Here is a 25,495-nt window from a genome sequence, read left to right as displayed (position 1 = left end):
TTTGATTAATGAGCTGATAGATTGCTGGAGTGCATATGCTGCATATATAATCAGAAATATGTCATCACATGAAACCTCTGTTATGTGCAGTTGTGTCTATGAACTCCTGGAATAAATGAGCTCTTGTAACTACTTTGGGAACCCCAAAAGCTAACTAGTGCAGATGGCCTATATATATATATTTTTTTTTTAATTTAATGTTTATATTAATCAGAATGCATGAGGAAGTAATTCAAAATTTATACAGACTTTAGATGCCAATTTTGCTTTCATTAATTCTGGTTTTTACAATCAAAGCAATGCTGAAATAAGATAAGCAATAGAAAGTAATTTTTCAGAATTAATAATGTAAGAGTAAATGCACAGATGCCTTTAAGGAAAATTCTCCTTTGGAAACAGAAACACGATAACAGAAAAGACCATATGGAAATCTAGCCTGCCCATGCACACCAACTGTTGAACTCTACAATCTCTACCATTACTTCAGATAACCCCCTGTACTTGTTCCATGCTTTCTTGAATTCAAATACTGACCTTGTCTCCCAACTCCACTGGGAGACTTTTCCATGCATCTGTCACCATTTCTATAAAGAAATACTACCTTAGATTATTCCTCAGTCTAACCTCTTTTACTCTCATCCCATTAAATCTTGTTCCAGAGCCTCCTTTCTGTTGAAAAAAGTCTGCCTCTTGTGAATTGATACCTTGGAGGTATTTAAATGTCATAAGAACATGCCATACTGGCTCAGACCAAGGGTCCATCAAGCCCAGCATCCTGTCTCCAACAGTGGCCAATCCAGGCCATAGGAACCTGGCAAGTTCCCAAAAACTAAGTTTATCCCATGTTACTGTTGCTAGTAATAGCAGTGTCTATTTTCTAAGTCAACCTAATTAATAGCAGGTAATGGACTTCTCCTCCAAGAACTTATCCAATCCTTTTTTAAACCCAGCTACACTAACTGCACTAACCACATCTCCTGGCAACAAATTCCAGAGTTTAATTGTGCGTTGAGTGAAAAAGAACTTTCTCCGATTAGTTTTAAATGTACCACATGCTAACCTCGTGGAGTGCCCCCTAGTCTTTCTATTATCTGAAAGAGTAAATAACTGATTCACATTTACCCGTTCTAGACCTCTCATGATTTTAAACACCTCTATCATATCCCCCCTCAGCCATCTCTTCTCCAAGCTGAAAAGTCCTAACCTCTTTAGTCTTTCCTCATAGGGGAGCTATTCCATCCCCTTTATCATTTTGGTTGCCCTTCTCTGTACCTTCTCCATCACAACTATATCTTTTTTGAGATGCGGTGACCAGAATTGGTCACCGTATTCAAGGTGCGGTCTCACCATGTAGCGAAACAGAGGCATTATGACTTTTCCATTTTATTCCTGAGTTCTTTGTAAACCGGCATGATGTGCTTCACGAATGTCGGTAAATAAAAGTTAATGAATAAATAAATAAAAAATAAATTCCATTTCTAATAATTCCCAACATTCTGTTTGCTTTTTTGACTGCCACAGCACACTGAACCGACGATTTCAATGTGTTATCCACTATGATGCCTAGATCTCTTTCTTGGGTGGTAGCACCTAATATGGAACCTAACATTGTGTAACTACAGCATGGGTTATTTTTCCCTATTTCATATCGCCGCTATCTCAGCTTTCCACTTGGCTATTCTTGTGTATATCTTTGTTTGATTCCAAATGCTTAACATTGAAGACCACTGACCATTTTAGTAGCCACACTTTGGACAGACTCCATTCTTATAAAGATGTGGTCTCCAGAATTGTACACAGTTTTCTAAATAATGTCTCACTAGGGACTTACAAAGGGACAATATCAGCTCCTTTTCTCTATGCACCCAAGAGCATGTTCTTGATTCATGCATAGAAGAATTTCGCACCTATACTGTACTGCTTCCTTGGGTTTTTGAAGCCCAAATGCATGACCCTGCATTTAGCATCAAATCTTAACTGTTAGGCTCTAGATAATTCTTCAAGCTTTGCTATATCTGTCCTTATGATTTCCACACCTTCCTGGGTGTCTACCCTGTTGCACATTTTGGTGTCAACCACAAAAAGACAAACTTTTCCTGCTAGTCCTTCCACAATATTGCTTACGAAATGTTGAAAAGAATGGTTTCAAGGACTGATCTCTGCAGCATTACTACTAGTAACATACTTCTCCTCAGTGAACTTCATTTACCAATACCTTTTGACATTCACTCAACCAGTTTCTAACCAAGTCAGTCACTTTAGAGCCTATACCAATGATGCTCAGTTTATTTATAAGTCACCTATGTGAAACCATGTCTTGTACTGAAATACAAGTACACTATATCTATACTCTCCATCTAACTCAAATCTCTGGTCATCCAGTCAAAGAAATGGATCAGAATTAACAAGACTTACCTCTGATAAAATCATGCTGCCTTGGATTTTGTAATTCATTGGATTCCAGAACAGCACTATCCTCTATTTTAATAGCCTAGTGATTAGAGTAGTGGGTTATGAACCAGGGAAACCAGGATTCAAATCCCACTGCTGGCCCTTGTGACCTTAGGCAAGTAACTTTACCCTCCATTGCCTTAGATACAAACAGGGCCGGTAACTTTCAGGCCGGTGCATGGGCGCACACATGCCCACATTCGTTGGCCCGTGCCCAGGGACGCAGCCATTTTATAACATATGTGTATATATATATATATATGCGCACATGTTATAAAATAGCCTGGCCGTGTGCACATGTGCACTCAAGTTTAAGCAGTTGTGTTCCTGTGCGTGAAGATGTCGCTTCTGCCACGTAAGTGGGGGGATTTTAAAAGGGACACATGCCAACACCATTGCCCGTTTTAGCAGTTTGTTCATAGTTTGTCCAGTTAAGGGATAGGACTACCAACCCAACCCCCCCCCCCTCCTAGTTTAATAGCCTTCCTTTCCCCCTATTAGCCCTGACCGTTAAAACCTCGCTGATCTGCCTAGATATTTTTTGTTTTATAACTTACATGTCATCCATAGCAGAAGTAAACTTATGTGGCAGGGGACCCCAGTATGGACCAGTGAACATATTTACATGCAAATTTTAAGTTAAAATCATGGAAGGCCCATGCCCCTCCTTTTTGGAAACTTTCATTTGTGCATGCAGTGGCATTTACGTGCATATCCAGGCAGCTTTTAAAAATTCGCTCAGCGCACACCGTGCCAACATATTTGTGCATCCCCTAATTGAGGCATGCGTCGGGCTTTTAAAATTCTTCTTTCTGATTGCAATTCCTCTGGGAATGGGGAAATACCTACAGTATCTGAATATAATCTGCTTTGAAATGCCGAAAAGCGGAATATAAATAAACATTGCAAGAAATATTTGTTAAGCAATTCTGCTTTTCCCATGTAAACCTCTACATATTCTTCCATTCTCCTGAGTCTCACAATGTCCCTTTTGTACTTCCTCCCATCACTAACATATCTAAAAAAAAAAATTTTGTTCCCCCATTTCACCATACTTATTTTATCTTGAATTTGCATGTTTGTATTCCTGACTTTTTTCCCAGCTTCTCTTGGCTTTTCCAGATATTATTACCTGACTTCCTCTTTTACAATCTTTTGTAGTATATGATTGCTACCCTTTTTTTCTTACCTTTTCAGCTACTTTTATAGAGAACCACAGCAGCCATTTTCCTTTTACCTTTATTTACTTTTCTAATAAAAAAGTTAGTTGCCCTTACAATATTTCTTTTTAGTTTTGCCCACTACTCTTCTTCGTCCCTTAGGTTTTGCCACCTATCTAACAACTCCTTGAGGTACTCCCCCATTTTAACAAGTTAGCTTTTCTGAAATGTATTACCCTCATGGTAGTATGAACCATTACCATCTGTGCACTAATACTCAACCACATCCAGCAATTACTGGAGCCCAAGTAATCATCCATTATGGTATCAGAAACCATGCCCCCATTGGTAAGTACCAGGTATAGTATCTCCCCCTTCCATGTGTGTTCCATTATCAGATGACAGAACAGAGTTCTCCCTACAGATAATCCAGGATTTCCAGGCTTCTAGAGGACACCACAGCCGGGATGTCCCAATCAACATCTGGCTGAAATTGCCTAGCAATGGCACCTCCGCTTTCATTACAACTTTGTGAATATCTTCCTATCTCTATTTCTTCTGCCTGTAAGCCTTGCAGATGATTCTTTAACATTATTTTTTTATATAAACAGTGCCACTTCTTCTTCTCCTTCCTACCTTGTCCTTCCTGAATAGGTTGTAGTACAGAATAACTGTATCCTAGTCATGGCTTTTTGTGTACCACGTCTTTGTGAGCGCTACTACAGCCAAGTCATCCTCTTCTATGACTGCCATTAAGTCCAGGAATTTATTTCCCATCCTATGAGCATTACTAAACATAGCTTTCCAGATGTTACACATTTTCTTCCTCATGTCTTTACAAGAAATGTTGTACTACTGTTTTACTTACCTGAGGGTTTTTTCATCCCTCCCCAGTGATTCTACTTAAAGGTCTACTCAGTAGGTTTGTCAGTCTGTTCTAGAAGACATCTCACCCCTTTTTTGATATGTAGACACCACCTTTGCTCAGCAGTCCTTGGAATGCCACCTAGAAATTGTTTAAACACTTTCACATGGATACATATTGCATGGATACTAAATAATCAGTTTTCATCATTAACACATGTGTTGGCCCCTACCAGCTTCCTACAATCAGCAGTATCTCTTGCATGTCCACAGGGAAAGTTCATAATATATTATTAGCTAGGCAGAATATAGAAAGTCATTGGTATCCCTGGGAATGAGTAAGAAGAAACAGATCTACTTTTGGAATCTGTCAGGTACTTGTGACCTGGATGACCACTGTTGGAGGTAGGATGTAGGGCATGATGGACCTTGGACTGACTCAGCAAATTATTTCTTATGTTCCTATGTTCTTATGCTTTTAGCCATTAAACTACTACTTCCCCAAGCCAAAACTCCATGTTGCTTCATCCTTTATTGACCTGCCCATTCCCCATATTCCAGAGAATAGGGTGGAAATTTGTGTGAAATGAAATAGGAAATTTCGTTGGTATTTCCTATTTCATTTAATTTCAGAATAAAAAAATAAATAGGAAAAAACATTTGGTGGTGTTTTTCTTATTGGGTTTTTTTTTGGGGGGAGCCAAAAAAAAATCAATATTTTGTAAAAAAACAAAAAACAGAACCAGCCCCAACCCTTCCCATTTATTAAAATATTGAGCCGCCCAAACCAACTGATCACCTTCACACACCCTACCAATCCCCCAGGACTCACCAAAGTTTCCCTGGTGGTCTAGTTGGGGCCTGGGAGTGACCTCCCTCCTACTTCCAAACCAGCGGCTGCCATTATTCAAAATGGCGTGACCTGCCTTTGTCTCTGTCTTGTGACAGGGGCTAATGGTGCTATTGGGCAGCTCCTGTCACATGATAGGGACAAAGGGCTGGCCATTGTGGAAAGCTTTGATGAACCTGGGCCTAGGCCCGGCCCATGGCAATAGGACCAGGCCTTATGCTGAGCCCCTGCATCAGCCCTAGGCCTTGGTGATGGAAGCCCAGCATCGGGCCTGGGTCTAGGTCCAATCTTGGCTTCGGGACCCAGCCTTGGGTTGGGCCCTGACCGGGCTCAGGCCTCTACAATGGGGCAGATCCTGCATCAGCCAGCTCCATCTCATTTTTTGTTTATTGAAGTTAATGGGGCCTATGAATTGCTTCCCCTTTTGACTTAAATAAAATGAAAAACAAATGGAGTGAATAAACAAAAAATGTTTTTCATTTATTATGAACCAAATAAAGGCAAACAACCTATGGAACAAATGGACAAACCAAAACAAACATTTTTTCTTCTGCACATCCTTAAAATGTATAATGTATAATTTTTGATACTAAGCAATTGGGTGTGTTTTTGATTGATAGGACATCCATAGAAACACCTCATTATTTAGAGACTCCCCTCTCCCTTCTTCCTTCTAGGGATGGATGATTTTACCATTTGAATGGGATAATTATGACAGTTGTAAAATAGCAGGGTGCTAATAATCTGTGTTGTTTTCCTTTGTCTCTATGTAAGAATAGCTTTTTTTTTTTTTGCTTTGATTTCTGATTAGATTTTCTCCCTCTGTGTGGTCTGCTGGACAGTTAAAAAGCTAATTTGCCTTCCCCTTTCTTATCTTTATAATAATATCATTTCATTTCAAGTGTGTTTTGTAAAATTTCTAAACAAAAAAAGAAAAAAATATATGGGGGTCACCATATAAAGATCAGAGACTAGATCTTGAAAAACATAAAATCTTGCTTTTTTCCACATGAAGCAGAATTGGTATTTGGAATACGCAACTTGAAGATATGGCTACTGCAAGGAAAATAAACTGCTAAAAAATGAGAATGACAAATATATTTCAACAAAAGGGAAGTCAGCATTTGTTTTTAAGTTATTATAAAGGACCCAAAAAGCTATAACAGGTGTAGCAAACTCTAATCCTCAAGAGCCACAAACAAGTCTGGTTCTCAGAATAGCCTCAAAGCATAGGCATGAAATAAATCTGTATGACCCGCCTCCAATTTATGCAGATCTATCTCGTGTGTGTTCATTGTGGATATCCTGAAAACCTGACCTATTTTTGACTCGAGAGGAGCAGAGTTGGCCACCCCTAGGCTATAAGCTTCCTTTATCTAAATTTCTCATTGCCTATTGTTACATGATTAGAGCAGTGGACTTGAAGTTGTCCAGTGTCATGGACAAAAGTAAGCTCAGGTCCATTTTCATTGGGGCAAAAATTAAAGGTCTCTAACAAGACATCTGAGTAGATCTGAAAGAGCAGAGACATGTAGAGGATCCAAGCATCACATAGTCACGAAGTGACTTTCAGTAACTGAGAAATCCTTTAAAGACACTTGAATTTTCCAAGTAATGTCTGTGCAAAGCTGAGGTTCACAGGTTTAGAATCCCGGTGTTGGGAGGAACATAGTGTGCAAGCATGTTTCAACTGTAACTAGGTATTGCTTCATGTATTACAATACTATAAAAATCAGGGCCAGTGCCTTATATTTTGCTGCCCTGTGTGAACAATTACTACACTGCACCCCCACACCCCATTCATTTAGGGGCAGATTTTATAAATCTGCGCATATGCGTACTTTTGTTCGCACACCAGGCGCGAACAAGAGTACGCGGGATTTCAATAGATATGCGCGTAGCCGCGCATATCCATTAAAATCCGGGGTCGGCGCGCGCAAGGCTGCCCAAAATCGGCAGCCTGCGCACGCCGAGCCGCGCAGCCTGCCTCCGTTCCCTCCCCCCGCACCTTCCCTTTCCTTCCCCTACCTAACCCACTCCCCCAGCCCTATCTAAACCCTCCCCCTACCTTTGTCAGCAAAGTTACGCCTGCTTCCAGCAGGCGTTACTTTGCGCGCGCTGGGCCGGCTGCCGTGCTCCATGTTCTGGTCCGGAGGCCGCGGCCTTGCCCCCGGAACGTCCCAGGGCCGAAACCACGCCTGCGTCACTCTCGACACGCCCCCGAAACGCTGCATCACTACCGACACGGCCCCCCGACACGGCCCCCCGACACGCCCCTCCATGCAAGCCCCGGGACTTACGCGCGCCGCCGAGCCTATGCAAAATAGGCTCGGCGCGCGCAGGTGGGGTTTGGGGTAGGTTTTCGGGGGGTACGAGCGTATCTTACGCGCGTACCCCTTTGAAAATCTACCCCTTAGTCTCTGCCTACCAACAAAAAATGTTCAGTTCCCTCCAGGGGATCCAAACTTTAAAAAATAACACCTCCATCACCCCCCAGGTCTCTACCCTCTTCCCTGAAACCCATGGCCAATGCAAGGTGCCCCAGGTGTGTGAACCTTATAGCCTTGCACATATGACACTCCCACACAGCTTTCTCCACTAACATAGTTAAGAATTATCCATTTATAATAGATTTAACAGGAAAAAGAATAACCAAAGTAGTCTTCAGAGGTAAAAATATCACTTACGTTATATTGTCATGCACTGCGGTAGAGACAACCAGAAATCTCTACAAAAAAAGACATCTATAGGGGTAGATTTTAAAGACTTGCGTGCGCATGTACACATGGACATGCAATTTTATAACATGCGTGTGCCGGTACGCACATGTTATAAAATCGTGGGTTGTGCATGCAAGGGGGGGTGAACATTTGTGCAACCTGCGCGCGCCGACACCCGCGGCAAATTTAGGAGCGGCCTGGGAGGGAATTTCCCTACCCCGTAGACTAACCTTCCCGCCCCCTAGCCCTATCCTAACCCCCCCCCCCCCCAATCATTTTCCCCTGCCGCTGTGCCGGGTGCCTCTAGCCACGCCCACCCCGCCCTTTTCCCAAGGCCCTGGGACTTAGACACATGGCCGGGCCTTTGAAAATAGGCCCGGTGCGCGTAAGCCCGACCACACACACGCAAATCCCCGGGATTTACGCGTGTAAGGTTTTGAAAATTTACCCCATATTGTATTAGGCCTATTGTAACAATAATATGGTTAAAAATATTCACATTCTCCAAACCTGTTAACTTCTGATTTCCAGTCATTCTGAGATTGTCATGGATTAGTGGGAGTGGGTTGCACAGACTTTCTCCTCTCTTAGGGGGATATTTTCCAAGTCGAGTTTTGGTGTTTTCGCATGTGAAAAATGCCTTAACAATGCGAAAAGCACCAAAACTCATGGTGCGATGCTAATTTTTCAAACGGGGAGGAGTTGGGGTGAGATTATTGGAAAAGTGGGCTGATTTTGCAAAGCCATATCACACAGTTTAAACACCGAAAAAACTATACCTTTTTCATTGGCGTTAAGCTATGCAATATGCCCATAACGCTAATTGTGGTTTTTTTGCAAATTGTGTTTTGGGCATTCTTAGGCTGGGGAAGGGCCCTGAGATGTGAGGAGAGAGAGACAATCTATAAGGCACTTCTAGTAGTTAGCTATTTATATATCTATAGGAGGCCCACCTAGTAACTCGAGGTGAGGTTTAGGCAGTAGTGTAGGGGTTAGGGGCCACTTTGACATGCAGAGTGAGACATACAAATAGAACAGTACACTCTTCACAAGAGTGTACGTCTCACTCTGCATGTCAACGTAGCCCCTAATCCCTACACTACTAACTAAACCTCACCTCGAGTTACTAGGTGGGCCTCCTATAGATATATAAATAGCTAACTACTAGAAGTGCCTTATAGATAGTCTGTCTCTCCCTCTTGCTCTTGTTTTCTCTTGGGTTGCAGGTAGGAAATGCAATAATTGTGGTATTGCAGCAATGTGTGAAAAAGTTAACACACTGTGGTAATACCTGCACTAAGATTGCATACCTTGCAATAAATAGGCTATTACCATAAAACACACCCCTCTTCCTATTGCATGCAAAAGTTTGATGAATCTAGCTGATAGATATCTATAGCTCTCTATATAAATATACACACAACCCTAAAAACTCTCTCATACTTACACACATGTTGCCTCTCTCAGTTACACACACACTGATGAATGCAATAAAGATACATAGTGGCTGTCATTAAGAATCCTGTACTTTCTGCAGCTTAAATAAACAGGAGTTATGAATTCCAAATCACCTTTCTGTTGGGGTCACAGAAGAAATATCTCAAGTAAATAACCCATGTTCTTTAAATTAGTCTTTTGATTTAACTTTTATTGTCTCTATAGCAATGCACTATAATAATTTGCTTCATAGGGATACTGGTGTGTTCTACTGATACATTCAAGGAGTTTAAATTATCAACCTGCTACAGAAAACAATTGCATTTATAGTTCTGGTAGTATGGGTGTTAAGTGATAGGATTATGCTAATGTTTTCAGTTTAAAAATGCAGTTTGGTTGCTATCTGGGACTATCATCTAATAACGTGCATAATAAATAAGTTAGCAATTTTTAGTTCAGCTGAAATTGAAATTAGAGTTCAAGTAACAAGGTAGACAAATGTGTATAACATTTCTATAGTATAAATTGCTCTGTCTGACAGTTCCTTCAAAAAATATTATAGGCAGATTCTGAATGCAAAAATTATTTATATGACAGCCAGCAGAAAGACAAATTACTCAGAGTCCGTGTACATGCTCTTCTATAATTGCTCATAAATTATCATGGTACGTGCTAAAATCTATCCATTTTCCAATGCCATTCAGTTTATCTTGAATAGGAATTGAATCAAATCAAATTGCTAGAAATTTACAAAAGGAAACCCACAAAATCATCATAGACTAGAGAATGGGATTAAAAAAAAAAAGGAAATAAAATAAAATAAAGGTTCTTCAACGTGCATATCAAAAATTCCTATTTTTGCATGTGACAAAAAAAAATACATATTACTTCTATAATTGTCCTCTGTCCCAGCTCCAGGGGTAGAGGGGGCATGAGTTGCACTTAAAGGATCATGAACGTGTTGAATTGACCGCCACAATGGCAAGGAACACAGTCACTGCAAAGAGGCACTCCACATACCGAGTTGGTGCTCCCAATAGCTTGCATTTGAGGTATAATTTGTTCATATTTACAGTAGGATGAAAAAGCATAGTTTCTGTATTCCTGTTAATGTTGACTAGGTAATTCGGTTGTCCCTATGATCCTCTGTGCCAGAGGTACAGACTTCCCAATTAATTAATTCATGTTTTTTTGGACAGTGGGTCCAAGTGTACAGGGGATATCCTTTTGTTTAGAGCAGAAAAAAGTCCATTGATGTCCAGGCCATATGACTACGAGGTCCAGCATTGTACAATTATTTGGCCCCCAAACCAAAATGCAGGGCTTGTCACTCACTTCCCATTGAAGCATGACCTAAGGCAAATGCTAATGCCCAGATGGTATCTATTGACAGATCCCATTGATGTAAGGTCCATGGTAATGGTAAGTAGGGGTGTGCATTCAGTCCCTACGTATTGGCAATCCGCAACGGATGTGGCCATATTCGTTGTATTCGTGGGGAAGCGAAACGTATCGCGATTCCCCACGAATACACGAATCTTCACCGAATTATTCAGCCGCCTAGAAACAAACAAACCCCCCACCCTCCTGACCCCCCCCCCCCCCCCAAGACTTACCAAAACTCCCTGGTGGTCCAGCGGGGGGTCCGGGAGCCATCCCCTGCACTCACACCCTCGGTGCTGGTTTCAAAATGGCGCCGATAGCCTTTGACTTACTATGTCACAGGGGCTATCGGTGCCATTGGTCAGCCCCTGTCACATGGCCATTGGCGCCATTTTGTGCTCCTACCATGTGACAGGGGCTGACCAATGGCACCGGTAGCCCCTGTGACGTAGTATGGGCAAAGGCTATCGGTGCCATTTTGAAACCAGCACCGAGGGTGTGAGTGCAGGGGATGGCTCCTGAACCCCCCGCTGGACCACCAGGAGTTTTGGTAAGTCTTGGGGGGGGGTCAGGAGGGTGGGGTGTTTGTAATTTAATTTTAGCGGGAGAACGAATTGAAATGGCCGTATTAACGAATCGGGGCGCCATACGGCTGAATGCAACGTATCCACCCCCCGACGAATCCGAATCCTGAATGCAACGTATGGCGTCCCTCTGCACATCCCTAATGGTAAGAGCTTTCCATTAAATTACAGTTCAAGTCTTGTTGCTTAAGGCTGCACTTAGTTGGATAGTCCTGTATAGAAGATGGAATAAAAATGTGATTCTGAACCCCACAAGGCTTCCATATTATTCTGTGTACCAACCATCTCCCTCTCAGCAAAGGACTGTCAGAAGCACTCTATACCATTCTCCTGGAGAAGTCTCTTGAATGCTCTTAGAGATCCTAGAACACCCCCTACAGGAATAGAAGAATTACTGGTCCAGCATAGAGGTGATGGGATCAAACAATTTCCCTGAACCAGGGTAATGGATTTGTCTAGCTATGCAAAAAAGCCTTATATATAATGAACCTCTTTTCCATTGAATAAACCTCCTTTCTATTGAACGGCAGCTCTGGAATGAGGGGAATGTACGTGAAAGGGGTTGGACTTATAATTCCTTATATAGAAAGTGGGATACATGGAACAGTTTTCTAGTGGGCATGGTAGAGATGGGGACAATATTTGAATTTGGGAAAGCATGAGATAAGCACAAAGGACCTCTAAGAGAGTGATAGGGATTGTAGAGCTGATGGGAAGTCTAGATTGTCTGTATGGTCTTTTTTTGCTGTCACATTTCTGTATTTCTGTGTTTGTATATTTATCTAGACATATTGTTGATCTACCATTTAGAGGTTAGAAACATTTCTTGATGAATTGCTAAATGAATACTTTATTAACTACAGTTAATTGTAAATGGTCATAATTGCAGTGTGCTGTGCATTTTTTTAGGCTTGAATTTATTTATTTTTAAAGAAATTGACATATCTGGACTGAGGCTAATAGTGTCTCCTTTAATGTTGTTGAAGGAGCCTCTAACTATACCATCTTATCAAAGTAAAATCTTCAAGGTCTCCTGATTGACTGAGGAAACTGTAGCCTGAGGCACCATGTCTCTTACAATGCCAATAAAATAGGAGATTCTCACACAGAGGCACATAAATGATTATGAAGCACAAAAATCACCAGAGTGTGTAGCTTTATTTTTTTATACCTTCAATTAAAAAAAAAAAAATTATATATGTACATTTTTAATTTCTACTGTGTGGTATGACGTCTGAGGTTTTTTGTATTCTGATGTGTATGAAATAGTAGGATGGGGTGTGGATTTGTTAATGGAAGTGTTGTGTATGTGTTATGCCAGAGAAGTGTGCATTCATTATGTATACAGTAAGTTCTTTGCTTGATATGACTGCATGTAGTAATGCTACAATGGAAGTGAGTCATATTTTTTTAATAAGGCTGATCAGTATGACAGTACTGCATGTGTATTTTGGAGTTCTAAAGGTAGTCACATAGAGTATAGGTATAGGTATGGAATGTTTGAGTAACTAAAAGGTGCATATCAGAGCTTCCAAATGCCTATTTCTAGGAGCAAGATTTTCGGCCAACCTTGGATTTCTGACAACCCCACCCTAATGAATTCTGATATCTACATCACTTATTTCAAAGGGTAGAATCATGGACTATATATATACAGCCATGCATTGGGATGTAAGTTCAAAACCAGTACAGGCCAACAAATCTCCGTCTTGGAACTGTATCATTTGGCAGCTCTGGGATATATATAAATGGTTTGCATGCGTGTAGGATATGAGTATAATGCAAGTTTGAGTGTGTGAGATATGACTGTTGTGAATGTAAGGAAAGCTATAGTATAAAAAAGAGATCGATTTTAAAAACATTGATTGTGCAAAAATGCCCACATATGCGTGAGCAACATGGATTTTAAAAAGCGGCGAGGTACATGTTATAACCCTGTTTTTGAAGGTGACATATTCTTCCAGGACACACAAAGAATTTATGTGTCTCTGGGGCTGTCATTCTCTGCCACTTGTCCTCTCCAGCAGGAGTACCCCAGGGGTGGGTCATTTCTATGGGGGAAAGCTAGTGCTTGTGACCCAGGTGGTGAGATGAATCTTTTTCCTGTGGGTAGCTGTGTAGTGTGGTGCTGATGATTTGCAGGGACAAAGAATGCAGGACACAGGTCTGGGTGTTCATCTAATAAAGTTTACTGATTTTCTTCAAAAGTAATGAAGTTCAAGGTGAAATAAGTGGCTTTGCAGACTCTCTGTGTAAGTGCTGGGGAGTCAGATTCATGGGGATTCCTAAACTCTCCTGGAATGAGAGCATCGTGGTCCCCTACTCTGGAAGGATCCTACCCTGTGCCTGGAATCCCCTTAAAGGTTTTTTCAGTCCTACCTCAGCTCCAGCCGTCTTCACGCTGGTACCCAGCCTGCTCCTGTGTCCCAGGGGGAAGATCCTGTTGAGGGTCTTTTCTGCTGCTCTTCTGTCTCCTTACTTGTTTTCTTGAACCTCTCAGAAGGAAAGATCTTGATATGAAAAAATTAGGTTGCCTGTCCAATCAATGAGAGGAGGGGTTTGACAACAAGACCTCCTCGCAACCTAAAGAGAATGTTTACTAAAATGTCCAAAACCTTCTGGGATGTCACTGCAGCTCTTCTCTGTTCTGGAAGGATACTGGCAGATCTTCGGTGACCTGGCCTCTGGATCCAACAGCACCAGGCTGCAAACCAGCAAGACAAGCCTTAAAGTAGTCAAAAATCCTGATAAAGCCTCTTCTCGAACTGGATGCAGATCCAACCTGCCAGGGAGTGCAGAGGAAGGAATATCCCCCCCCCCCCCCAAATGTACTGGGTGAAGGCTGGAGGCCTCAACAAAAAGAACCCACTCAAAAGAGAGCTCCTCTGAACTCCAACTCAGCTGCCACGCCTGATCAGCCCTAGTCCCTAGTTATAAACAGGGTCCACCCTTTCAGCTGCCTCTAGGGAGGAGCTGCCACTTGGTGTTTCCTTTAGCTGGTTGTCCTCTGAAGGGATTAGGTGACATCTATTGGCCAACCCAGAGGGATGCCACAAGTGCATATCTACCAGTGCACGCGTCAAAAAGGGGTGGGGAAGGGACGGAGCATGGGCGTTCTGGGGCGGAGCCAACACATATGCGCGTAACTCCGTGTTTTAAAACCAGAGGCCGCGGTGCGTGTCGGCTTGTTATCCGCGTAACTTTACTGCTGCTCCATATGAGCAGCAAATCTGTAGATGTCGAGTTGTAGGGCTTACGGGACAGGGTGAGGGGTCTCAGCCCACTATGGGGCATACAGGATGAGGATCCAGAGGGGTCTTGAAGACCTCTATTAACTGGGCAAACTGGGGGACTAATTGGAAAAACTGGGCTGTCCCTCGTGCGAACATCTTTTAAACTCCACTTACATAAGTGCATAAAAGCCGGCAAAGACCTAGGAAAGATACGCGAAGTACATTTTCTCAAGCAAGATTAGACGTATCCCTACGTGAGCGAGGTGTAATTTAAAACACATGAGCCTGATTTGATCGCGCAACCCTGCGCGAACAAATCTACGTCTGATTTTATAACATGCGCGTGCAAGGGGGTGCACAATTGTGCAACTTGCGTGCGCCGAGCCGAGCAACCTTCCTCCGTTCCCTCCGAGGCTGCTCCGAAATCGGAAGCGGCCTCAGAGCGGAATTGGAGCGGTCTCAGAGGGAACTTTCCTTCCACTGCCCCCCCCCCCCCCCCCGACCTTTGCTGGAGAAGTTACGCCTGCCTCCGGACAGGCGTAACTAGCGCGCGCCGGCTCTCCATCCTCCGGTCCGGTGGCTGTACCGGAGGCCTCGGTCCCGCCCCCGGAACACCCACGGGCCGGCGCCCCGCCCACAGCCCTGTCCCTGGAACGCCCATTTTTTCAAGCCCCAGGACTTATGCGAGTCGCCGAGCCTATGCAAGATAGGCTCAGCGCGCGCAGGGGAGGCAGGAGTAGGTTTTTGGGGGTTGCCCGTGTATCTTATGAGCGCAACCCTTTGAAAATCTACCCCCATGCGAGCAAGTGCACACAATATTTAAAATTGCGGCATATCTCTGCTCACACGCCGATATGTGCGTATGTGAGGGCACGCATGCTCGCATTAAAATTAGCTTGAAAGTGTTTTCTTTGAAATGCAAATGCAGTTCTTTTAAATATACTTTTGCATGGAAAATCTTAGGCAGTGCTGAAGAGCGTAGAGCTGTGTAGAGCTTTAGTCCATGTGTAGCAATTACACACGGACTTTAGCTCGAATTTCAAAGCAGACTACATTACACGCAGGGAGCAGGGGTAAATGTACACTATACATTTAGGCACAATACTGTTGAAAATCAAAAGGATGCACCTAAATGATTTCCCTGCCCCCAACTCTTCCTCCAGGAATAAAAGCATGCATGAAATTGCTTATATACATATTTTTTTCATCCACAAACTCCGGGTCAAAAATCTCATGTATGCCCCTAAAACCGCATTTTATGTGCATAACTGCTTTTGAAAATCAGGCCCTAAATTTGCTAGGTAAGATTGCTAAAATTGTTTTTTGAGGCGATATGTGACAGAGTGTAAGAAAAGGGTTTGTTCCAGCTAGCTCTCCTGTGATTCCTAAGGCATAAAAATAGTTATAAAATGTTTGAATCTCTTCCATAGGAAGTTATGACAGCTACATGGCTGCACCACTGCTGTCGCCTAGATTTACATTAGCCTAGAGCAGAAGCAAATGCATTTCGGTGTCAGAGCTGCCAGTGGGAAATAAAAAGTCACATCTGCATTTAGGTGAATAAGAGTTTGTGGATATATCTGTAGAGGGCTCCTCCTCCTGTGTGTTCTGGATATCTTTTTTTCAGGCCATGATAGGTATCTTTTTTTTTTTTTAATATGCCAAATCTCTTGTTATTTTTTTCTTTTACTGTAGTGGCTAGTTGGGAAAATAGGAATATTTCATACTATTCAAACCTTTCGGAAGCAAAGATGATCTGATTCTGGAGTAAATAGTGTCCAATGGGATTTTAATAAGTCATTTCCAAACATTTCCTTGGCCAAATAGAGGAAGCCATAGTAATGAGTTCATGGTCAGGAAGTAAGGAATCACTCGGTCCACAGGTTTGGAGCGCGCTAGTTGAATCACTAGGCAATACTGTAACTTGGAATTAAAGAAGGAATTAATAATATCTTTGGAAGAGAGTAAACATCTCCCTTCAAATTTTTAGCAAATTTTTCCCCAACTTAACTCCCTTGAGATACTTATTGTGGTAAGCAGTCAGCATGTGTGCAGCGACTTTAAGTCTGCAGTACTCTAAATATCATTAGAAAGAAAACCAAACGCTTTTACTCACAGAGTAAAGCTCCACCCGAGATATGCCCCTGATTGAAAGCATTGAAAATACTAATGTGGAGATTAATCTAATAGTTAATATATTTAAGTGACAGTGCAGGAAGTAGAAAAGAGACAACTTGACCTAGATTTTAGCAGGAACAGGAAGACCCAATCCCCATTATGCCTCCAGTAAAACAATACTGTAGGGGAGAAAAAGTATTTTCCTTCTTGTCATCTGATTAGGCTGTTTTCTAAAATTAAGATTTATTTCAAGCTGTGTATACTTTAAAAAATGCCATCAAATGTTCTAAGCTCTACTATAAATCATCAGTGCATATTTTGCCAATTAAATCCCATCATGGCTGATCTTTGCAAGCATTCTTCTCCTGCAATAATTATCTCGTGAACCCTGAGGAAAAATAGTCAGTGACCTTTCCATTAACTTTCCAGACACAGGGAGCCTGGTGCTGAGAGCAGTATGATTGTGCCTGTCCTGTGTTGTAAATAACAATAAAAAAAAAATATACACAAGAATCCATTCAGCTATAGTCTAACAGCGATTAAAATGTATTCTTTCATGGCTAGTCAACAAAGAATTCCTGTGCTTGTAGGTTAGGAGCTTGGTTTTCAAAACAACTTACGTGCAGAAAACCCTGTTTTATGTATTTAAGTGCATTTTCAAAATTAATCAGGGCCCAGTGCACATAAAAGTCTGCACATAGACCGGTTTTGTGCATACTTTTATACGTGCTAACAGACATTCCTTGGGGTGGGGCTGCAACTTACAGGCATACTTTTGGGTTTTAGATTTCTCTCTTTAATAAGGGGTACATTTTTAAAGGGACACACTGATTTTATAACATGCACGCGGTGCCGCACGCATGCTATAAAATCAGCTACCCGCGCACATGCGTGCTCAATTTTATATTGGCGTGTTCATGTGCACGCGGGTTCTGATTCGCGCATGCAAGGGGAGGGTATTTTATAAAAAACGTGCAGCAAAGCGATCAGGCCTTTGCCCAGTTCCCTCCCAGTCTGCTCCAATAAAGGAGGGAACTTCACTGTCCCCCTAACTGTCCTTCCTCCTGTTTCCCCTCTCCCCTCCTCCCCGACCCCTAATCTACAACTAATAATTTTTTTTTTTGTTTTCCTACTTATTTCCACTCAGCAGCTGAAGTAAGTTGTGTGTGCCAGCCAGCTGCTGATGCGTGCATCACCGGGACAGTGCAACATGGCATTGTCCCGGCCGGCCCCTGCCACCGGCCCTTCCCTGGCTCACCCCTTTTTAGATGCCCTGCCCTTCCATGCATATGTATTGGTACGCGCTTGGCCGAGTCGCTATGAAAATACAGTGCGGCCACTCGCTTATCTGCCGGTATTGGTGTGTGTGCCAGCCTTTTAAAATCCCCCCGTTAGTTTTCACATTTATACATTCAAGAGACCTTGAAAAGAAATACTTATCAGCCTGTTTTACAAGAAAGAAAATGGAAAAATAGTTGATAATTAGTTCACTTAAAGGGAGAAAAATCACAAAGAAGAAACAATTTAAGAGATCAGAGAAATTTTTCTATAAATCTCATCCCAAGCCAATAGAAAAACAGGTACCTCCCTGTTATGCAAAACATTCTCAAGTTGCAAAGGATAAAAAAAAATAAAATTAAATCCTTGATATGGCATTTACAGGAGAATTAAAAGATACTGATCTTTGAGTACTAAGACTCTAGGCTTCAATGCAAGAATATAAGAAATTGCCATGCTGGGTCAGACCAAGGGTCCATCAAGCCCAGCATCCTGTTTCCAACAGAGGCCAAACCAGGCCACAAGAACCTGGCAAATACCTAAACATCAAGAAGATCCCATGCTACTGATGCAATTAATAGCAGTAGCTAATCCCTAAGAGGTAGATCTTCAAAAAATACGCGCGCGCGAACAAAAAGTACACCAGATTTTATAAGATACGCCTTCCCTTCCCCTCCCTTCCCCAATCTACCCCACCCCACAGCCCTACCTAAATCCCCCCCCCTATCTTTGTTGGGCAAGTTACGCCTGCTTAAAGCAGGCGTAACTTGCGCGCGCCGCCCCGGCATCCCCCGGCACAGGCCGCAGTGCCGGGGGACTCGGGACCGCCCTCCCGGCCCGCCCCCGAACCATTGCCATGCTCCCGGACCCACCCCGGACCGCCCCCTGCCCCAGACATGCCCCTGGACATGCCCCCTCCCTCCCCTTTTACGAAGCCCCGGGACTTACGTGCATCCCGGGGCTTTGCGCGCGCCGGCGGTCTATGCAAAATAGGCGCGCCGGTGCGCATAAATCTGGGAGGATTTACGCGCATAGGGGTTTTAAAATCTACCCCTAAGTAAACTTGATTAATAGCAGTTAATGGACTTCTCCTCCAAGAACTTATCCAATCCTTTTTTGAACCCAGCTACACTAACTGCACTAACCACATCCTCTGGCAACAAATTCCAGAGCTTTCATTTAGATTATGTTTCTCTGACTACATCAGGGGAAGACTGAAAAGTTCTTCCCCATAAATAAATCCTGATTTTTAGAAAAAATACTTCCGTTAGATATTTGTCATATTCCTGAAAGAAAGTGACAACGAGGGTGCCAGTTTCCAACATTTCATACTGAGATTGCTGTAAAAAAGCTTTTAAATCGAACTCACCAGGTGAATTTGGAACGCTGTTTAACTCGCCCTCTAATGAATTCACTTGTCTCCCATCTGGCAGATAGAACACATTAGCAAATTTAGAAATAGAATCCTGAGACAATTTTATGGAAAAGGTTAAATAAATCTATTTAGCATCTCAGTTGGAGACATCAAAGAACATTTAGGGAAATTAATAAATCGCAAATTCAACCTACAAGAAAAATTTTCAGTATTTTCCATTTTAGCATGCAGTAACAAGTTGTCTTTAACAAAGGGTGCATTATTATTCTGTAATATTGAGCAGTTCTCTTCTAAACCAGCAAACATCAGAAAGACTATAGACTGAAGATGATCATTTACAATGGTAGATATAGCACCTAGATTTACAAGCATTCTAGCAGTCAGGCACTTCTCCATTTTGGAGAGCATTCCAAAGGGCATCTAAGGTGATCACTTCAGGTTTGATAGCACACACCAACTCCCTCTCTATCAGGGCCACAATACCTGTGGTTCCGATTACTGGAGTTACCCATTATGAGGAAACAGGGGAGTAGAAGCACCAATTCCAACTTCTCCTCCAACTTCAAAGGGGAATGAGGAACCTGAGGGCTTAGGGGAGACCCAATGGAGCAGAACCAACTTCCAAGCTCAGTGACCTTTGATTGTAACCTCTGAACAGCAAAAAATTCACTTGGGTTAAAGAAGTGGGAGGAGGTTTCCCAGATGGGAAAGCACACACTGATCCTTTATGCTTCTTACCCATATCAGTTTAAGGACTCAAACAAGAAAAAGGACAAACAGCTTTCCGACACTAAGGGGAGCGCCCCTTAGGTGCGCAGCTTTGGCGCACCACAACACTTGGGGGCCGATGCAATAAAGTACGCCCAAGTTTACGTGTGGTTGGACATGCTAGACTAGCATCTGATGCAATAAGGAGATTAGCACATCCAAAACATGTGACCAAACAAATGCATAGCCAATAGCACCAATCACATGTGAATTCCATGTAGATGAAGCTATTAGCTACTACCCATTGATGCAGAAAATCATTGGGTGCCCAATGCACATTTTTTAACATGGCAAATTTCACTTTAGCCCAGGACATGGCGTAAAGTCAATCTGCGAATCAAGGGCTCATGAGAAATGAAAAAATGTGGTCCTCTTTGGTTCCTCCTACTTAGTATCGTGTCACTTAAATTTACTGCTTACAGTGTTGAAAAATAAATGTATATCTGTTGCGCTGGAGGTGGACCCTTGGCCTGGTGCAGGATTGGTACGGCCCTCAGGTCAGACCCAGAGAGCGCCTGCCACCAGGAGGTGGAGCACACAAGGAGACAGAGGCTAGCTGGAGCTTCACCAATAACAGTCCGGGGTTTCTGCAGGTTGAGCCCTTGAGTACCTGGACCACCTGGACTTAGGTGGGCCTCCGGTGGTCTCCCGGAGAGGTAGCAGAGAGGTGTGTCCACCACGAGCAAGGGTGCGCGGCTGATGCAGAGTGGGTGAGCTAGACTTGAACCGAAAGCTCCAGAGACCTCAGGGAGGCAACAGTTCAGGGAGGTCCTCCGAGCGAGACAGGCAGTGCCTGTAGGTCTAGCCAAGTGGAAGCCACGGTTGATTTCCAAGCAGGTTGGCCCAATGGTAACAGGAGGCCAGAAGAGAGTGTCCGAGTGAAGCACACTCAGAGCCAGCTTTGGCTGGCTCTGAGTGTGTGGCTCTGAGAATGGAGGGCACAGGAACACGGAGATGCCGAGGGGTGAGGCCGATGTCGCCGACGCCGTGGAGCCCCAATGGGAGCTCCGCCGTGAGGCCTGTGAGGAGGACGGCGAACTGGAAGCCCGAGGATGCCATGAACTAGCTGCAGTCGCAAGGGAGGGGTGCCCGGAGCTGGTTGACGGGAGCGCGAGGTGAGCAGGGCCGGCCGCGGTGCCAATGCGGCCAGGATGCGCAACAGTACCCCCTCTTCTAGGCCTCCCCCTTACTGGTCTAGGCTTTTCTGGATGGTTTTGATGAAATCCTCTAAGCAAGTCTTTATCAAATATATTGTGCGAGCGTTCCCAAGAGTTTTCTTCTGGGCCGAAACCCTCCCATGACAGGAGGTACTCCCAATGGCCATGACGATGTCGATCATCAAGGATCTCCTTGACCTGTAGAGTGTTCTCAGGTTCCGCCATGTGCTGAGTAAGCGGTGGAGGCCTTCAGGAAGGCCAGGAAAGGACTAAAGGCTTCAATAATGACACGTGGAACGTGTTGTGGATTCCCATGGAGGCAGGGAGTTGTAACTGATAGGTGACTGCTCCAATGCATTGAAGAATAGGGAACAGCCCAATGAATCTGGGAGCTAGCTGTTGAGACGGCAGTCATAACTGAATATGTTTCATGCTGAGCCAGACTTTCTGGCCAGGCTGGAAAGTCGGTGCGGCCCAAAGATGGACGCCAGTAAAGTGTTTGGCTCACTCAGCTGCTTGACTTAGTCTCTCTTTTACTTGATTCCAGAGTCTACGTATTGTTTGTGCTGTAGACTGGGCTGCAGGTGAAGGTTCACTGAGTGGAGCTGGTAGGAGGAGTTGTGGTTGGCAGGCAAAGACTACCGCAAAAGGTGAGACATCAGTGGCAGAAGCAATGTGAGTGTTATGGGATAGTTCTGCCCAGGCAGGTGGTCAGTCCAGTTGTCTTGTTCTGCCGTCATTTCTATGTTTCTATGTTTCTATGATTGTTGACATACGATCGTAGAAATAACTTTAAGGAACGGTTTGTCCTTTCGGCTTGTCCTTTTGCTTGTGGGTGATAGGCTGAGGTTAAATTTAAGGTAATATTGAACTTCTTACAAAGGGATCTCCAATATTTAGCAGCAAATTGAAGGCCCCGGTCAGAGACGATTTCCTGTGTAGTCCATGCAGATGAAATACGTTGTTTAGGAAGAGTTTAGCTAATTCTGGAGTTGAAGGGAGACCAGGTAGTGGGACAAAGTGGGCCATTTTTGAGAAGCGGTCAATAATGACCCATATTACAGTATTTCCTTTTGAAGGAGTTAGGTCCATGATAAAATCAGTGGAGAGACTTTACCAGGGTTCAGTGGGCGCAGGAAGAGGTTGGAGGAGGCCAGTCGGAAATTTTTGCTGCGCGCAAATTGGACAGGAGTCCACGTACTTGCGGGAGTCCTTTATCATGCCGTCTCCATGCTCATGGAGACGGCAGGGGACCACCGTCTTCCTGGCTGGTACCATGGTGGTGACTACGATATCTATGCAAGCTGGATTGATGATGTGCCTAGGAGTCTCGGGTGTAGCTTCTGGCTTGATGGAGCAAGAGAGTGCATCTGCCCTGAGGTTCTTAGCTGCCGGGCAATAGCGGAGCTCGAAGTTGAAGCATTCAAAGAAGAGGGCCCAGCATACTTGTCTGGGATAAAGTAATTGGGCCTCCTTTAGGTGTTCTAAATTCTTGTCATCAGTAAATATTGTGAACTTGTGTTGTGCCCCCTTCAGCCAAGGACGCCATTCCTGGAGGGCTAGCTTCATGGCTAGAAGTTCACGGTCCCCTATAGTATAATTTTGTCAAGTGGAGGAGAATTTGTGTGAGTAGAAGGAGCATGGTACTAAAGTTCCTTTAGTGGAGTATTGACTCAGGACCGCTTCTGCTCCGATGGCGGATGCTTCAACTTCAATGATGAAGGGACGGTTAGGATCCGGGTGACTTGGGCCAGAATAGAAGGTTTCCTTCAAGGAATGGAATGCTAACCTCTGAGTGAGGGACTCCACACTCAGAGGTCACATCCCTTCCTAGTCATGGCGGTAAGTGGAGCGGCTAGAGAAGAATAGTTGGCGATACATTTTTGATAGTAGATAGTAAACCTAAGGAATCTTTGTAGGGCGCAGAGGCCCACTGGTTGCGGCCAATCTCGAATACCCTGGAGTTTATCAGGATCCATGGTGAAAAGCCACAATTGATATAGCCTAAAAATGGAAGACTGGATTGTTCAAAAATACACTTCTCTAATTTTGCATAGAGATGATGGTCTCTGAGACGTTGGAGGACTGGATATGGGAACGATTGGACTTTAGATTTTTGGAGAATATCAGTATGTCGTCCAGGTATATCACGACAAATGAGTATAAAAGGTCCTGGAAGATCTCGTTCATTAAGCGCTGAAATACTGCGGGGGCATTACAAAGGGCATTACTATGCACTCATAGTGGCTGTCTCTTGTGTTGAAGGTGGTCTTCCATATGTCTTCTGGTTGGATTCGTACAAGGTTGTACGCCCCTCGGAGATCCAATTTTGTGAAGATTTGTGCGCCCTGCAGGCGATCAAATAGTTTGCTAATAAGTGGCAGTGGATAACGGTCCTTACGAGTCACTGTGTTCAACCCTCAGTAGCCTATGCAGGGTCTCAAGCTTCCGTCCTTCTTCTTTATGAAGAAGATCCTGACTCCTGCCGGGGAATTAGAGGGTCTGATGAATCTTTTATCTAAATTCTCTTTGATGGACGCGGACATGGCTTGTATTTCAGGAAGTGAAAGAGGACAGGTTCTGCCCTTGGGGGGCATGGTTCCAGGTAGTAGTTCTATGGGACAATTAAATTCTCGAAGTGGCAGCAGGATATCAGCATTTACTTTGGAGAATACGTCCTTGAAGTCCGAGTGTTGAACAGGTAATCCAGGAAGGGTTGTAGTGTTGAGCACGGTCACGGTGGGAGACACTGGCTGCAGACAGTGGTTTCAACATTGAGGACCCCACTGAGTTAGTTGCAAGGATTGCCAGTCAAAATGGGGTGCATGTAACTGGAGCCAGGGAACTCCAAGGACTACAGGGTGCGTGGACCGTTTCAGGATAAGAAGAGATATTTCCTCATCATGGAGGGTTCCAACAGTGAGGTGAATGGTCATGGTACGGTGAGTGATACGACCAGGGAGATGGTCCCCCTGGATCAAGGCGATGAGGAGTGGTACTTCTAGTGGTTGGGCCTGTATCTGAAGAAGTTTGATGATATCTTCCATGATAAAATTTCCATTCGCCCCAGTGTCCACGAGGGCGGTGGTGGGAAAAGAACGTGTCTCCCCTAGGAGGAAGATAGGGAGCAATAGTTGAGGGCCAGAAACAGTAGCACCCAAGCTCAGGACCCCTGCCGGGCTCAGGCTTTGGAGTTTCCCGGACGTATGGGGCACATTTGAAGAAGGTGTCCAGAACCGCCGCAATATAAGCAGAGGCCTGCTTTCCTGCGTCGGAGACGTTCCTCTGAAGTCAAGCGCCCACGATTGATTTGCATAGGCTCTTCGTGTGGCAAGCAGCAGGTAAGGCCTTCAACACTGGACTCACTGCACATGATGGTCGTGGGGTCCATTCCCAGATAACTTAAACCTCCTGCCACCGATGTCAAGAAATAGCAGAATAACTCAGTCAGCTAACTCCAAATATCAGAGTTAATCTAATAAGTTATTTGGCTATCTGTGCTCTGCCCCAGAATTGCCCTTAAATTATCATCCAGCTAAAATTTAGACAGATAAATGAATTGGATATTCTTTCAAACCAGCGCACAGGCATACAGGTGCATGCAAGGCCCATGCCCAGGAACGCGGCCTGTTTATAACTTGCATGTGTATATGCTCGCATGTCCTAAAATAGCCTGGCTGCACACACATGCGCGCCAAATTTCAAGTGGGCACACAAATGCCGCTTCCACCAGGTAAATCTGAGAGTTTTAAAAGGCGTGCGCTGATGCCATTTCAAGTTTTACCAGTTCGTCTCCAGTTCACCCAGTTAAGAAAGGGTTCCTCCAAACCCTTCTGTTTTTATAGCCTTCACTCCCCCCCCCCCCAGTTAGTTCTGCCTGTTTTTCTTCAATTCTTTTTTTAACTTGCTTCTCACCCATAGCAGAAGTAAAGTTACTCGGAAGGGGGCCTTGGCACATGACGGATCACGTAAATATTCACGCACGTATCTCTGGATCACACCCCAAAATGCTCATGCCCTGCCCAGACAGGCCCCGCCCCTTTTCACCCTCCAATGGTTATCTTGATGGCTTTTAAATCTGTTCGGCGTGTGCGAATCCAACTTACTTGCGCATCTC

The 25,495-nt window shown here is 43.9% G+C and overlaps 1 long non-coding RNA gene across 2 annotated transcripts in view; it reads right to left on the bottom strand.

Moving 5' to 3' along the window:
- LOC115094483 overlaps window positions 1-25,495 on the bottom strand; it is a 75,501-nt gene that overhangs the window by 20,913 nt on the left and 29,093 nt on the right. For both annotated transcript variants that reach the window (XR_003857566.1, XR_003857567.1), the window contains one exon: window positions 4,480-4,617. This is a non-coding gene — a long non-coding RNA (uncharacterized LOC115094483). The remainder of the gene's footprint in view (window positions 1-4,479; window positions 4,618-25,495) is intronic.

The sequence above is a fragment of the Rhinatrema bivittatum genome, chromosome 6 (assembly GCF_901001135.1).
Source record: "Rhinatrema bivittatum chromosome 6, aRhiBiv1.1, whole genome shotgun sequence".
NCBI classification, from domain to species: domain Eukaryota; kingdom Metazoa; phylum Chordata; class Amphibia; order Gymnophiona; family Rhinatrematidae; genus Rhinatrema; species Rhinatrema bivittatum.
This window is presented reverse-complemented; position numbering and strand designations above follow the sequence as displayed.